The sequence below is a fragment of the Acomys russatus genome, chromosome 3 (assembly GCF_903995435.1).
Source record: "Acomys russatus chromosome 3, mAcoRus1.1, whole genome shotgun sequence".
Taxonomy (NCBI): Eukaryota; Metazoa; Chordata; class Mammalia; order Rodentia; family Muridae; genus Acomys; species Acomys russatus.
Window position 1 is genome coordinate 8850141 of NC_067139.1, and position 16101 is coordinate 8866241.

The 16101-nt window shown below is 43.7% G+C and overlaps 6 non-coding genes across 6 annotated transcripts; all 6 read left to right on the plus strand.

Annotated features, from left to right (window-relative positions):
* Window positions 1–9391: 9391 nt before the first annotated feature.
* On the plus strand, window positions 9392–9462 carry Trnag-gcc (transfer RNA glycine (anticodon GCC)). Its single transcript has one exon. It is a non-coding gene; the product is annotated as a tRNA-Gly (tRNA).
* Window positions 9463–9891: 429 nt separating this feature from the next.
* Window positions 9892–9963, plus strand: Trnam-cau (transfer RNA methionine (anticodon CAU)). Its single transcript has one exon. It is a non-coding gene; the product is annotated as a tRNA-Met (tRNA).
* A 375-nt stretch (window positions 9964–10338) lies between these two features.
* Window positions 10339–10420, plus strand: Trnas-uga (transfer RNA serine (anticodon UGA)). Its single transcript has one exon. It is a non-coding gene; the product is annotated as a tRNA-Ser (tRNA).
* A 759-nt stretch (window positions 10421–11179) lies between these two features.
* Trnaq-uug (transfer RNA glutamine (anticodon UUG)) lies at window positions 11180–11251 on the plus strand. Its single transcript has one exon. It is a non-coding gene; the product is annotated as a tRNA-Gln (tRNA).
* A 467-nt stretch (window positions 11252–11718) lies between these two features.
* Window positions 11719–11790, plus strand: Trnaq-uug (transfer RNA glutamine (anticodon UUG)). The gene has a single exon. It is a non-coding gene; the product is annotated as a tRNA-Gln (tRNA).
* Window positions 11791–13892: 2102 nt separating this feature from the next.
* Trnas-gcu (transfer RNA serine (anticodon GCU)) lies at window positions 13893–13974 on the plus strand. The gene has a single exon. It is a non-coding gene; the product is annotated as a tRNA-Ser (tRNA).
* The last annotated feature ends 2127 nt before the right edge of the window (window positions 13975–16101 follow it).

Here is a 16101-nt window from a genome sequence, read left to right on the forward strand (position 1 = left end):
GTAAGCCCCATAAACCCTTTCCTCTCAAACTTGCTTTCTGGGCATGGTGTTTCATCACAGCAATATAAAACCTAAGACAACTCTGAAGGCTCCAAACTGCTCAACAGAATGTAGTCACCAGCGTGCCTCAACTCACGGCTTAGGTGCACCAGCAACGCTGGACCTTCCCAGGTGACCGCACCTCCTTCCCACTGGGATGGATCTTCTGCCTCTGGTGCATCTTCGACCTTGGCGATCACTGAGAGTTGGGCACCCTGAATGGTCTGGCTAGTCTCAGTTGCTTTCAGAGAATGTGGCTGCCTAGGAACATGTACTGCAGAAACAGCCACCGCCCTCACCGCTCTTTCCAGCAGTGGATGTGGACAGGGCTTGCCGTGGCCTGGGCTTGCAATTGGCTTCGGTTTACCTCTACTCGTGTTAATTCCACCAAACTAGAATAAAGACCATTACCCAAATTCTTTGGTTACATTAAGCAAGCTTTATTTCCTACCAGACAGGAATATCTTCCTCAGGCAGAGTTTAAAAAAAAAAAAAAAAATCACCCAACATAGGAGGAGGTAGGATTTCTATAGTCCAAAAAACTGCAAGACCAGGGGGTTTTCAAGAGGTGGAGAATTTCCACAGGAAATTTGGTTATGTAAGAATTTGGCTGAACATTTTAAAATTATTTGGTAGAACATCTTTTGGGGGGGGGGTATATTCAAAATCTGAGTCAAACTCCATAGGGTGGGGGTGTATTTCGCTATTCTCTATGGGACTTTTGTGCCTGCTTTTTTTCTGAAAAGGTATTATCTGCCCTTCACTGCTTGAGTTAGATATTCCTTTTTCAGCTAAACCAAAACAAATTAGTTCCCCCAAGGCAGTCTTGCTTCTCACTCTAGGTCTTAACTTTCTGAATTGTCTCCATTAACAAGTACTGGAAAAATCATTGTGTAACCCCTGCAAGGCATATGGCATATAAATGAAGGGGGGAGGGGGGGAAAGCCAGCATGGTGGCCCACACCTTTAATCCCAGTACTCAGGAGGCAGAGGCAGGTGGATCACTGTGAATTCTAGACCAGCCTGGTCTACGAAGAGAGTCCAGGACAGCCAAGGCTAACACAGAGAGACCCAGTCTCAAAAAACCAAAATAAATAAATATAAGATAAAATAAATAAAAGGAGGGCTGGAGGAGATGGCTCAGAGGCTAAGAGCACTGTCTGTTCTTCCAAAGGTCCTGAGTTCAATTCTCAGCAACCACATGGTGGCTCACAACCATCTATAATGAGATCTGGTACCCTCTTTTGGCATGCAGGCATACACGGAGGCAAAACACTGTATATGTAATAAAGAAATAAATCTTTAATAAAATAAAATAGAAGGAAAGGACATGAAGTATGGTGAAGTGGTGGAAAGTTTCTTGTAGATAAAAGGGAGACATAGCCAGAGGCAGACACATCTGGGGGAGTCCAGAGTGATCATGATCCTGAGCCCTGTGGGGGAGGGGGAGGGGAAGAGGGAGGAGGGGGAGAGGGAGGAGGGCGGAGGGGGGAGAGGGGAACCAAGTGCAGCAGCCAGGAGGCCAAAGGAATGAAAGGAGGCAGAAAGGGTAAGTAACCAAAATGTCTGGATTATATAGGTCTGCTTTAATATGTTAAATAGGAGCTCGGCCAATTGTCTTGGGATTGAAACTTAACAGTATATGGAAGATACTTAATAATGGAGGAAATATGGAAGGAGATGGAAACAGCTTGGGAAAGATATTGGAAGTGTAGCTCGGTGGTAGCATACAGACCTGGCAGCACAGATAGCTGTTACAGGATATTTGATCTCATTGTGAACCCCGGAATAGTGAACTGTAAAAACCTGTTTCTAGCTGTGGAATGGCTCAGCCCTAACACACACCTTTGATGCTAGAGCTTTTTGTACACGGGATTAAATAAAGTTAACCCTAGGCCAAGAGGTGGAGCAAGAAAACCAGCTGACAGAGAGTAAACAGAAAGGAGGGGCCTTGAGTTGAAAGGTATTTAGGACAGCGAGCAGAAGGGGCTTTGGCTTTTTCCTTCTGGGACATCAGATCATAGGAAGATCGGCTGGGTGCTTTCTCTGCCTCTCTGAGTTAATATCTGGCTCCTGAGTCTTTGTTGGTAAAACTGAACAATTGGGATTTTCATTTATAAGACAGCAGAGAGCAGAAGCCCCTGGCAGTGGTAGGGCAAAGGTACTGCATCAAATGCTGCCTACAGCCTGAAGAGCTCAGATTTTTTTGTTTGCTTGTTTGTTTTGTTTTTTGTTTTTGAGACAGGGTTTCTCTGTGTAACAGCCCTGGCTATCCTGGAACTCACTCTGTATGTAGACCAGGCTGGACTTGAACTCAGAGATCTGCCTGCCTCTCCCTTTGCCTCCCAAGTACTGGAGTTAAAGGCTGGCACCACCACCTACCTGGCTGAGGTGTTTTAAATTAGCATATCCTATATTATTCATAACAGATGGTTTTCACTGTGATGTTTCTACATTATAGAATGTGCTTCGATCATATCTGTCCCTCATCGCCTTCTGATGCCTCCTCCACTTCTGTTCCCCTCCTTCCTGCTCTCCAGTCAGACTCCTTGCCCTTTCAAGCCCTGTGTTTGTGTTCGTTTGTGCCATTTTCATCAAGGATGCTTACTGGAGCAGGACTAAGGGGTTACTTGCAGTATCATAGGCATCTATGCATCAGAATTTACTACTCCAACATAATCAATTGCCTATAGATCCTCAGGGCAGGGTGGAGCCCTATGAGCCCCTCCCACTTCCCTAACAGGACCAATCAAATGCAAGTGATCACAACCGCTGAGAGTTCAAAGGTGCAACCAAGCACAGCATCCTGCCTGGAAACAGTAACTCTTCCCTTTGCTTGTACAGTCTTTCCTCTCCCTCTTCTGAGATGTTCCCTGAGTCTTGGGGTGTGTGTGTGTGTGTGTGTGTGTGTGTGTGTGTGTGTGTGTGTGTGTAAAGATATGCAATTTCTGATGGAGCTTTCGCTACTCCCTTCTTGCAAGACTGTGGCCAGTGTTATATATCTCTGCTGTCACCACTTCTCACCAAAGCTGCACTAATCTACAGTCATCAATGTAGACAAATGTAAGAAGACAATTTGACAAGCATATCCCATTAACAAAACAATAGCAATTTCTTTCTCATTATGGTCTATAACACTGGAGATTTTTAAACTACCAGACTAATGTACACACACACACACACACACACACACACACACACGAGAGGGGGGGGATTTTAATCCTGAAACATGGCTGCTGTCACATGGAAAGACCTCGGTCTATGTGATGCAGCTCCAATGCAGACATGACACATACCTTTAATCCCACTACATAGAATACACACATCACTCAATACATACCTTGATCCCAAACAATGAAGGTAAAATAGTTTGTAGAGGGAAAGACCTATGTTTGAAAGTGGTGTCTAATTGTGAGACAGATAAAGAGACAAATCAGAGAAAGATTTGACAGAATAGGAGATGCTCAACTCTCAGAGAAGAAATGAGAGGTGAGTTAGGCGAGAGCAGCACAGAGAAAAAAAAGGAGATGAGGCAGTTTTACCAAGTGAGTTTTACAGACAGAGGTTAAAGAGAGAACCAGCTAGACACAGGCGAAGACAGAAGGAGCCAGAGAATGAGAAGGAGGCAGAAGATTAGAGCAGATAGTGAGAGTTAGTATGAGGTCCAGCAGAGCCATTCAGTCAGAGGCTGAGAAAGAAGCCAGATAGAATCAGTCAGCTGGGAGAGGTGTTAGAGCCAGAACAGCTGAGTTGGGGCAGCTAGCCCAGAGCTCAGAAAGAACAAGAAAGGGTGAGCTTATGAAGCAGTCAGTCTCAGAGGCTGAAAACATTCTAGGCCTAGGTTAGATTGATTGTACAGAGGCCATGTCTAGGCCTAGGTTAGAGGACAGAGGCAGTAAGCTTCCAAGATGACAATTAAATCAGGCAAATAAAAGTTACTTTTACACACACACACACACACACACACACACACACACACACACACACAGGCCAAGAAGATGTAAGTAGAGTAAATCTGTGAGTTGAAATTGGCCTGTCACCTATAGGAAAATAATCACACTTCACCTGACATAATTCAGTGCCCTCCCTAGGAACAAGGATTATTTAAATAGTGCTGTATTTTCTCTAATTTAGGGTTCTACAATACCTTTAAGACAATAAAAGAAATATCTTTCTAGAAAATAAGTTACCTGGAAATGTACATTAGATGACACACACATACTCTCTGGATGAGGGGTCAGGGACATTTCAAAGTCTTTTATAACTTTTCATAGGTTAAAGATAAAATACTATTTGCCAATCAAATTCAAATTTCTTTTTGTTGTTGTTGCTGCTGTTGTTTTTCTCTTCCCCCGCCCCCTACAGACAGGGTTTCTCTGTGTAGCCTTGGCTATTTTGGACTAGTTTTGTAGACCAGGCTGGCCTTGAATTTACAGGATCCACCTGCCTCTGCCTCCTAAATGCTGGGATTACAGGAATGCACCACCGCACCCAGCTCAAAATTCCAATGTCAAAAAATAGGCTCTGGACTCAGATTGGTAGGAATAGACTTTAGTGACACGTTTATGTTTCAAGCTGGGTTTGGGGGCTGAGTCTTAAAATCTTAGTACTCAAGATGCTGACCCAGGGGGAAGCCTTGATTGAGTTTGAGGCTACTCTGAATTACCATGAGTTCCAGGCCAGCTTGGAACATAATGAAATGCTGTTGCTTTTAACAAAATCTCAAATGTTAGATTTATCAATAAATACTCAGGAGACAGATGCTGGAGTGAAAGCCTGCTATCTCAGAAAGGCAGAGACAGTGCCCAGCTGACCTTCCTACTCAGCCAAGGTCCCAAAAGAAGAAATGCTCCTCCCCACTCAATATGTGTCCCCTTTCTACATCCTGTGCGCCTCTCTAGTCACCCTCCTGACTTCCTCTTTCTCTCTATAGTCAACTGGTCCTTGCCCTACCTCTTGAACCTATGGTTGACATTATTTAATCCTGTTTACAATATTCAAGCAGACAGCTCTTGGATTAAAGGTGTGTGCTATGGCTGAGCGTGCCAGAAACAGATTTTCCCCCCAGTAAACAACACAGTCTCTAGGTTCACAGTGTGATCAAATATCCTGCAACAAAACCTACCTCAAAAGCATAAATAGGAGGAAAAGTCATTGGTAACTTCCTATATTTCTGTTGAGGAGCAGTTTCTTAAACCAAGATGGATTAAAACCTTCCATCTTGGAGGGGAAGCTCATTAAAATGACACATGGCTGTTAAACAACCGTCTATAGTGAGATCTGGTGCCCTCTTCTGGCGTGCAGGGACACATGCTGTATAAATAATAAATAAATCTTAAAAAAAAAAAAGAGGAGATGAAACATTCGAATGTGCTACCGGGAGGCAGGGTATCAAAGCCAGCAGGGAAGCTGCTTATTAACCTCAGGAAATGAACAACTCAATTAGTTTCCTGAAGTCCGAAGCTGACGCTTGGAGCCTCACACGTGTAATCAGCAAGTGTTTTTTATTTCGAGACAGTAAGAATCTCTTGGACCCTCACGCCCAACTCAGGGTTGCCGGGAGAGACCACTCGAAACACACAACGCACTGATGCAAAAGCAAAGGTTTATTTCAGACGCGTCAGGGTCCCTCAGCACTCGAGAGGCGAAGGACCCCGAGTAGCTGTTACAGGCTAGATTTAAAGGCAAAAATTGCAAAGCAGGTGGGGTTGCTTATCAAGTTAAACCATATGGACATTAGGACATCTGGCATTGGGAAACCTCTTGTGGGGACTTGGGTGTGGGTCCCTAGGGCGGTTACTGGAAACCATATGGGGACATCTGATATTTGGAAACTTGCACGTAACTATTCTGGGAACTAGGGAAGAACTCTTGAGGTTAGCAGTTCTGAGAACTGGGAGAAACCTCTGGGGTCAAAAATTTAGGTTCTAGGCAAGCAAGGTTGGGCAAGCAAACAAGCATCTTATATTTTATAATTTTACAGTTTCTCAAATCTTGCTTGCAGGGATCAGCCGCTTTACAAAATGGCCACCCTGGATGTTGGCTTGCAGGCCCTTTTATGGGTAAAGGGCAGGGGGTGGGGGGTAGAATTCCAGCAAGAGTTAGGTAAGCTAAAACCTGACTGGTGGGCAGCTAGGCAGAAACATGGGTCAGTTTTTGGTTGGCCTGTGGCCAGGTGGCCAGCCGGCCAGCCGACTGCATTCTTGTGTCATGAACATTTAAGCACAGATGAAATACCAAACCGTATAATGGCACCAAGCACAGGTGGCTGGGCGTGGGATACGATTTCTTCCCGACTTTGTGGCTGTCTCCTAGCTGTCCTTTTCTCTCATTGGCTGCCCTTCGGGTGGGGGATCTTTCCTGGGACTGATGAGTTTTCTCGGTCAGGCCTGGTCCTGGACGGCCCTTCGGGTGAGGGATTTTAACAGGTCAGTAGAGCTCATTCTGAAGCCTCTCACCTGAAACTGACACCATTCACTCTGTTCCTCCATCCCAAAGACAAGCAGTAAGACCCGCTGGGAGACACTGAGCTGAGCTGCCTGGAAGCAGCAGAAATCATGGAACATGCCAACTTGCTGAGCAGCCTGAATGCTGTGTACAGAGTGCCAGCTTTTATGAACTGGACATATGGACTCATATGTCTATGGGTCAATTCTGCTCTTGTAAAATACCTCCGCCCCCCCCCCCCCAAGTAACTCTAATAAAACCCGTTGTTTTACCAGGTTGGATTTGGATGGTATCTGCCTTTTGTTCTATCATCAGTCCCTATTTGGGGCGAGTAGACGTTTAGTCACGTCACACAACACTTCCCACCAAGGGGAGAGAGGCCCTAACTTCAGGTGGCGCTCTGAACAAATAATAGATCTGCCTGGCAGCTTCAGGACTCCTTTATCTTTCTTAGGCTGGGCTAGAAATGGGTGGAGCCATCCCAGGGGCAAAAAAGCTTCAGGGAGCTCCTCTCACCACTAACTCATCCCGGAGAACAATGGCCAGAGCATCAAGGTGACCCCTATGGCTATGAAGAGTCTAGATTTGCTGGTGGGGAGGCAAAGCCGAGACATGCTATCACGTAGCCCAGGCTGGCCCAAGCTTGCTGTAGCGCAGAGGATAAACTTGAACCTCTGATCCTCTTGCTTCAGAGCCAAGATTCTAGTTTTACATGTTCCCCGGCAAACTAAGAGATGGCATTTTAATTAATTAATTAATCAATTTAGTTTGTTCATCTTTCAAGACAGGGTTTCTCTTTGTAGCCCCAGCGGTCCTCAGGCTCACACTATAGACCAGGCTGGCCACTGACTCAAAGATCTGCCTGCCTCTGGGATTAAAGGCATGCACTCCCACTGCCCAGAGAGCTTTTGATTTTTTTAACACCAGAAAACTGTGTCCACTTGGCGGGAATCTGTCACTAGAGCCTAGTTACTTCAGGTAACCCTGTCACAGGGGAATCTGAGGCAGGGTCTGGATATGTAGTTTATGCTCATTTTGAACTGGAGAGTTCTTGATAACTAAGAGTGACTTTGAACTCCTGACCTCTGCCTTACCTCCCAGGTGATGGGATTACAGGATGGCACCACCACACCCAGCTACAAGTATTTTAACACCATCGTAAGACAGCTAAAAGATTGCCTAACTTCTGTTTTCCCCATACATTAAAATTTTTAAAGGAATGATTTTTAAACTTTGTGGCAACTAGTATTGAGTGTGAGGTTTGAAAACATTCCAAATGGTTTACATTCCTTATTAACACGAGTTTGCTTCCCAGACTTCCACTCCAGCATTCCATTCTCCAGATATTTGCTCAAGAACCAAGATGTCTCAAATAAATGTTTGCGTATTTCAGGACTCCCGTGAAGTACCCATCAGAGTCTCAGGGGAAGACTCCAAAAGGCTGCTGGTTTACACACAGCCTCTGGGGTTGTTATAAAATATTTTGTGCACTGTGTCCAGGAGGCAAATGAATGATTTTGGAAGAGAAAAATTTCAGCCCATGGATGCCTTCCTTTCACCGCAGAAGTCAACATCCGCTGTCCTCATCCTCATGAAAGATCTCCAGCCAGGTAAAACCCTCCTCAATATCTGATCCACATAAACTTTGAGTTTTCCTTGTTTTGTCAGACAGGCTCTCACTCTGCAGTTCTGACCAGTCTGGAATTGCTACGTAGACCGGGACAGGATGAGGTAGAATGGGGTGAGAAACTGTAAAATTCCAGCCTTGCTTGCCCAGTGGCCTGAGAACCTAAACTTCTGACCCCAGAGGCTTCTCCCAGTTCTTGGAACTGCTAACCTCAAGAGTTCCACCCTAATTCCCAGAATAGTTACGTGCAAATTTGCAGATATCAGACGTCTGCACAAGAAGTTCCCCCAGGCCAGATGTCCTAATGTCCATGTGGATTCCAGTGATAAGCAACCCCACCTGCTTTGTGGTTTTTGCCTTTAAAATTAGCCTGTAACAGCTACTTGGGGTCCTTCACCTCCCGAGTGCTGAGGGACCCTGACACATCAACAATTGAGACTTCTGGTGTTTCAGTAATAAATGTTACCTATACCTCTCAGCTGGTGTGACTTGAGTAGTCTCTCGCGACGACCCCCTTCCCAAATTGGACTCCCAGGGTCCAACATTTTGGGCCAGGATCCAACAGAGGGTGAGGGGTTCATGGGTCTAGGGTGGGTACAGGATGGAATTGGCAGATACCTACCTGTCTACCTTTGCCTCCTCGGTGCAGGGACAGCGAGCACAAACCACTACACCTAGGTTGTTTTTACATGTTTTAAATTATTTGTTTCTTCAAACATTTTTATTTTTAAGTGTTTTTAATCAGTACTATTTAAACTTCTTTTTGTAGGCAGGTCTTTATTCTAGTTGTTAAAACTGAGTAATTGATAACAAGCTAGATATGAATGTGAGATAATTCTCATATTCTTCAGCTCTGTATCCTACAACTAGGATGGTTACAGCTCCAGTTCTTCTTTTTAAGACAATTGAAGTTTTCTGTTGTTTTGTCTTTTTGCCTTTTCTTTTCTTTTTTCTCCCTCCTAAGCAGCCAATCCCAGCTACCAAAAACACACTTCCACACCTTGCAAGGGACTATGCTTCTCTGAACTGATAAGATAGACTAGAAGCACCAGACTCAAAGCTTTCATTCTATTTACACAGGCTTTCAGAATCCATTCCTTCCAAGAAATAAAAATCTCACCTTTTTGTCAGGGATAATCTTTATTTTTAATAAAATTTTAGAAATTATTGAGTAAATATTTTCTGAGCATTGACCTTTCTTCTATAAACTAACCAGAGAGGCTAAAATTATGCAACAATAGCTATAGAAGACGAAAGAAACAAGTACTACTTCAGGCAGCATTGGTGGTTCAGTGGTAGAATTCTCGCCTGCCACGCGGGAGGCCCGGGTTCGATTCCCGGCCAATGCACTTCTAAGCCTTTTTTTCCCCCCCTCTTCGATTATGAAATTACGATTTAAGAAAGGAAGAAAGAAACCAGGAAAGAAACAAAGAAGCAAAGAAAGTATGGGTCTGAAACTTGAGGAGTTTGGCAAGTTTAAAAGTTTTTTAAAATTGGTACTAAAATTTTTGACATTTATTGTGCCTTTGTTTTTCTAACCTGAACAATTACCTAGTTCCTTCACTCCAGTTTTAGCTGACTGGTTTTCAGCGGGAAGAATTCTAAACCGGCGAACTTGCCATTGGGCGGTTCAGTCGTGTTAGAGATATTAAAATACTTTTTCTATCATGCTCGAAAGTCAGTTAATTATTGGAGGGTAAAGAAAAAAACAATCATAGCACCGATCGAACCTCTTTGACTTCTATAAAGATTTTGTTGGTATTACCTTTGGCTGTATGAGCAGAGTGGCGCAGCGGAAGCGTGCTGGGCCCATAACCCAGAGGTCGATGGATCGAAACCATCCTCTGCTAATAGGTTCCTTTTTCCTGAAAACAGGACATAAATAACACTGCAAACTCCGCCAATAGTCTTTTGAGCACCGAACTTGAAGTATAAGAATCGCAAAGGTAAGTTCTGTAAATTAGTACGTACTTTAATCAGTAGCCGAGAACCTTACCAGGGGCGCCTGGGAGAGTCTGCCATTCAGCTTCCTGCATTCGCGGTCACTCTACAAGGTCGCGAGGGCGTCACACCTCATTTGGCTGAGGGGCGCAGTCCTCTCTGTATTCTGCAACCACATTGTCCTTAACAAATGTTTTGGACGTGTCGTCACAGGGGAGGGACATCGGGTCCTGAGAATCTAGTTACTTCTCATGGGAATATATGCTATGTCATTAGTCATTCTCGTAGTCGTGGCCGAGTGGTTAAGGCGATGGACTTGAAATCCATTGGGGTTTCCCCGCGCAGGTTCGAATCCTGCCGACTACGCAGCTGCGTTTTTCTGAGGGTATTAACCTGTCTCTACCAATCTGTGTAAATTCGGAAACCGGCCCATTTTTGTTTGGTTGGAAACAGTATTCTATTTCCGCTTCTCTCTCTCTCTCTCTCTCTCTCTCTCTCTCTCTCTCTCTCTCTCTCTCTCTCTCTCTCTCTCTCTCTCTCTCTCTCTCTCTCTCTCTCTCCTTTTGAATTTAACAGGGCACAAGCTAGTTCAGGTTTGACACTGAAATACATTTCAAGTCTGCAACCCAAAATCTCGCCCGCTCTCTCCTTCATACCCACGATCGTCCAAGACCGCAGGCGCACGCAGCACATCGCGAGTCTACTCCAGAGTGTATGTAATGATTTGAAATCAACACTTCAAAACAGATTTCTCGTTTGCCTTGCCTCTAGATCGTTTCGGAATACAATTAAATTTCTGAGTCGAAATACCAGACAAATCACAAAACTGTTTTTTCTAAATTTGATTTAAAAATAAATTCTGAAAAAAAATTCTGCTTTTCAAAATGGCCAGATTTTCTAATGCATACAGATTGCTGTCTAGAGTAAAACTAACATAATAAAGTTATTAGTATTATATCGACCCGTTGCGAAACGGGGATAAGGACAAGGAAAGAAGTAAAGATATTTAAACAGCAAAGAAATGTATTTTATTTCCCATTTACTATTGTCGAACAGTGCACATTCAGATTGTGAATCAGTCTCAGACTCTCGATCTAAGTTCTGCCTAGGGTACACATCCTCATGGGCCCCATGGTGTAATGGTTAGCACTCTGGACTTTGAATCCAGCGATCCGAGTTCAAATCTCGGTGGGACCTCACGTGACTTTTGGTGCGATTACCATCGCGTCCTGAGCAAATTTAGAACTTGGTATCTTGGCATTTTCTCAGCTCATTTGACGCCTATTCTGCCCCCAACCCCGCCATCTGCAAATTCACTATTCCTCATTTCTGTAACTTACCCATTCTTTTACCTGAGAGTTTACCAAGACTATACTTGTCCCTTGTCACCTTTTTTTTTTGTTGTGAACTGCAGTTCCCCTAAACTGGCCAGGTTTTGTGCAGGTGTGAGGATTGTTTAAAATAAAGGACTACTTATTACTGTTTGAACTTAAGTAGATTTTATACATGATCCTGGTTCTTACAAAATAGAGCACATGAGTTATTCGGTGCATTTTCTGTCTTAGGGAAACTTGTTGGGAATTAAAATGTAATTTAACTCTTCATTTAAAGTAAGATACATCTAAAAATAACTCAGTTCATTAAGGACAATGCCTCGTGTCGGTGGCCCCATGGTGTAATGGTTAGCACTCTGGACTTTGAATCCAGCGATCCGAGTTCAAATCTCGGTGGGACCTTCCTCATGTTTTGACTTTCTTCTAGTAATCCCCTTCTATTTCTTCCAGTGACTGGGTCCTCTTTCCTCCTACTCAATTCTGGCCTATGCAAGGCATTTGTGTGTTCAGGTATTTATGTTTTCTCCTGGTAATGCTCTCTCTGAAACCTCTTCAAAATACATTTTCGTATGCAAAAATAAATAAATAAATAAATAAATAAATAAAAAGTTAGCATCAGTGTTCTACATATAAGAATTATACAGTATAGTGGCTGTTGCGCTAGACGCTAACATGCCCCGTGTTTTTTTCCAGTCTCCTAAGCTCACATTCAGGATGTATACACCTAGCTGAAAGTGCATCCATTTTGAAAATTTCAGTTCTTTCTTTTCCTCGAGGCTACTCAGAGTAAAGCTGGCTTGTTAGCATGGACTCTGCCTTGCAAAGCTTTGGGTTACAGTGACACAGTGTGCATTTTAGGTTAGGCTTCTCTTGTTTGAGACACCATCCAAGCACCTATACTCATGTGTTGGCATTATTTATGAGATTAACTGTCTATTGAATGTGCATGCCAGCCTTTCAGTAATTATCTGACTCAGGGGATTCAGATACAATGTCTAATTCCTGGACTTCAAGCCTCAGTGGATCTGTTTTGGTGCCCTTGCTTTTAATTTTGAACCTGAACCAGGAGTATAGCTGTTGTGCACAGACTTACACTTCTTGGGCACAAACCTGATATTTTTTGGTAAAGGAAGCCCTAGTGACATCACCCACTTTTCTTATTTATTCTGTATTAGGTATTATAAACACACACACTCACTTAAAAAAAAATTACAAATAATGACATTGGGCATAGGTGAGGAAGAGAATCATATTTTCTGGTGTCCAGCGACAGGCGTGCCTATGGACTGCCCCTAGCTGCTGGGATCTAGCGTGGCCCTCGTTGATGGGCCCTAAGGTTTGTCTTCTGAACCCGTGTAACCTCACAGCCTCTCTCCAGCACACCCACAGGATTTTTGATTTTGATGAAAAGAGCTAGAAACTTGATCAAACAAACAACAATAAGATATTTCATAGCTTGACTAAGTACGGATGATTAAACAGTCACGGAAAATCTCCTGACAATTGGTAATGAGAGGTCACAGATTTTACTCTTTTCCTTTCCACTCTTCCCTTCCACATCAAGTGTATTCTGATAAACAGACACCGTTTTTGTTTTGTCATTAAATAATGTCCTCGCTTAGTGTATTGGTTGCAAAATTTTACTGGTTAGCTAGCTGAACACTTTCCGTGGAGTATCCATCTAGAATGTAACCTCTTCCGGTTCCTTCCTCCAAACCATACAGTCCACGTGCAAATGCTCCAAAGCCCTTTCCTGTGCCATCTTGCTGAGTTTTCCAAGGCTTCTCATGACGTGCAGAGCAACAAATCCAGCTGACCCAACTGCAAATGTGTTCTTGGTGATCTTTGTTTGGTTTTATTTGGTGTAGAAATAGATAACAGTAAGAAACATATCAAATGGCAATACCACATGACCAGTTTTGTCACATTTTTCCTCTATAAACTAAACAAGAAAGTCCCCTCAGCCCTGCAGTTCTGTGTCTCGAAGTCCACAGTCTGTGGTCTGGTGTTAGGAACTAATGCCAGTTTCACCGAGTTCCCACGCTTTTCACTTGTATCCCACCCGGGTCCTTGGAGCCTAGGATTATGTCACATGGTAGGCCTTGATTTATATTAGAAGTCTACTTGGAAGCAAGGAGAGATACGTGATGAGAGCGTTTAATATGCGTGGCCTGCCACATAGAAACGGCAAAATTCAACTTGTGTTTTAAAACCAGAGTCACCCATCATAAACGGTCTTCCTTACTCAGATCCACTTTTTTCTAGCAGTCTATGTTTTTCTTTTTCTCTTATCAAACTAAGGGGGCTTTGGTTTAATTAATGACATACGCGAAAAAGTGGTGATACTGTACATGTAAATTGTCTAATTAGAAAAGCCAAACTAAATTACTGGAATCTTTTCCCTCACAAAATAAGAAGCCCACAAACCCAAACAACCCCTCCCCACCAAACTAAGGCAGAAAAGAAGACACAATTTACTATCATCGCAACCTTGCAACGCCGGTGACGAGGTGGCCGAGTGGTTAAGGCGATGGACTGCTAATCCATTGTGCTCTGCACGCGTGGGTTCGAATCCCATCCTCGTCGTTTAGTTCTTTAGGACTTGAGGTTTTGCTATCTGGATGATGAACAACACCTGTTCGTTTTAGCTCTTCAGGTTTCTCTTCTAAAGCCCGTTTCCAACAACCTTCTTGATCCCGAGCCGCGTTTTTCTCCCTTCGTGTTCGTATACCTGTCTAGTTGCTCAAATCCTCAGTTTGGAGGTTTCAGGCACGTTTATAGGTATAAAGTCTTCACCTTATATCCTTCTCTCCGCATTTCCACTGTTAGCCGACTTTACCTTTTAGGAGCGGTTCCCCTCACTTCCTGTTCCTGGTTGCTGTTGATGCATCTCATCGGAGTGCACCGCCACCTGTCCCATCCCAGCTTTTCTGTATGCATGTTGATTGTTTCTTCTCTTTGTCATGGATCCAGTCAGGACAACCCCTAAGACGTGCAGGTCATTGCAATGTGCATATTATTTCCTGGCTGTAGGAATGTGTAGCTATGAGTATCACAAACGAGCAGGAGACTGGTCACGGACACTGTTCTATCACTTAATAAAAGGCTATCGGACAATTAAAATTTATTAAACAAAAAGGTACAAAGTGTGTGTTGTATGAAAGTATAGAAACCATATAGAAAAACTGCAATGAAGATGTTGATAAAAGTAGTGAGTAAATGAAAGTTCAACAATGTTAAAAACCGGGAAATTGGAAAAGAGTGCTACAGTTGTGCCTTGTGAAGAGTGTGTTAAAAATGCTTAACCCACTCTCGATCTAGTTTAGTGGTAGATGAAAGGAAAATGCTACATGGAAGGTAACTGACTGATTCTTGTTCATTAGTATCAACATTCAAGAACACTTGCTTAGCATGTACAAGGCCCTGAATCGGGGGTTTGGTCCCCAGAACCACCAAGGGGGGCAAAAAGTTCAAAATTGTTGCTTGCGGACAAGGGTTATGTGGCTCCCTGGTGCCCTCGTGTGGCTGGACTGAAGCACTGTTTGGCTGTGGGAGTTGTCAGAATGATGATGCCCCAGACCCACAAAAGCCTGGCAGCAAGATTTACATTTTGAAAGTCATGGATGAACCTCATAGATATTCATGTGCAAGTTTCTGTGAGAAGCAGTTTTCAACTCTCGTGGGTTAACAGCAAGGCATGTGGCTGCAGCACCCCATGGTACCAGAGATGGAACCCAGGGCCACTGAGTTATCTGTTCTCTGAGCTTTTTACTAAACATTTGACTTGATCTTATTATTTTCCTCTCAGCAATTAGAAGAAAGAAAGAAAGATAGAAAGAAACAGAAACTATTAGTTGTCTCTGGCCTAACAGAAACATACCCCTAGTTAGGCAAATTGGAATTTATTGGTTTATTACAATGAAAGAGGCAAAATGTCATGGTGCCAACTGATTCAGGAACTCTATTCTTGGACAGCCTAGCCATTTTTGTCTAGATAAAACAATAAATCAAGACAACAGCTCTAGGTGGAAAAGAAGTGGTCATCATATAAAGTGCGGGTGGGATGGTTTGGGATGAGTGTTTTTAGCTGTGTGTTAGCGTTCCTACTTTACACCGGCACTATCGATCCACAGGGCCTATCTGCTGTCCCATCGCCCCGCCCTCCCGTCGGCTCCTCCCCCCCCCCGCCCCTTTGCACGCATCTCCAAAGAGCCTCAGGGCATGCGTGTGTTTCTGAACCCCTGCCTTAAAGCAACAGGTCACATATTTATAAAGGGTGTGTATATATTATATTTTCTGAATTTGGGACAAATCTCTAGTGTCTAGTGACCACTGAAGATTCAGGGTGTCCCAAGATGGTTCTACTTTTTCAATTTTCCTCTGTGGTACTTCCTGGATGGGACAGGCCTTTTCTTTCCGTCACCCTCGCTGTCTGTGCAATAGAAAGGAAAAGGGGAATACTTTAAACGAGGCACATTTTTATATTCTTGAATCAGAATTCCTATTTCTGCCAGGTATGATGCGACCAGCCTGTGCTACTTGAAACCCTGTCTCAAAGAACAAGAGAAAACCAGGAGCGGGGATTATTCGGGATCATTTAACGTCGCAAAATGAAGGCCAAGAGCCCCACAATCCAAAGCTGGCAGAATCTGAGGGCCCTAGATGCTCAAAAGCCTCGTTCCAGTTTTAATTCTTGTCCTCCGCGCCAGTTCT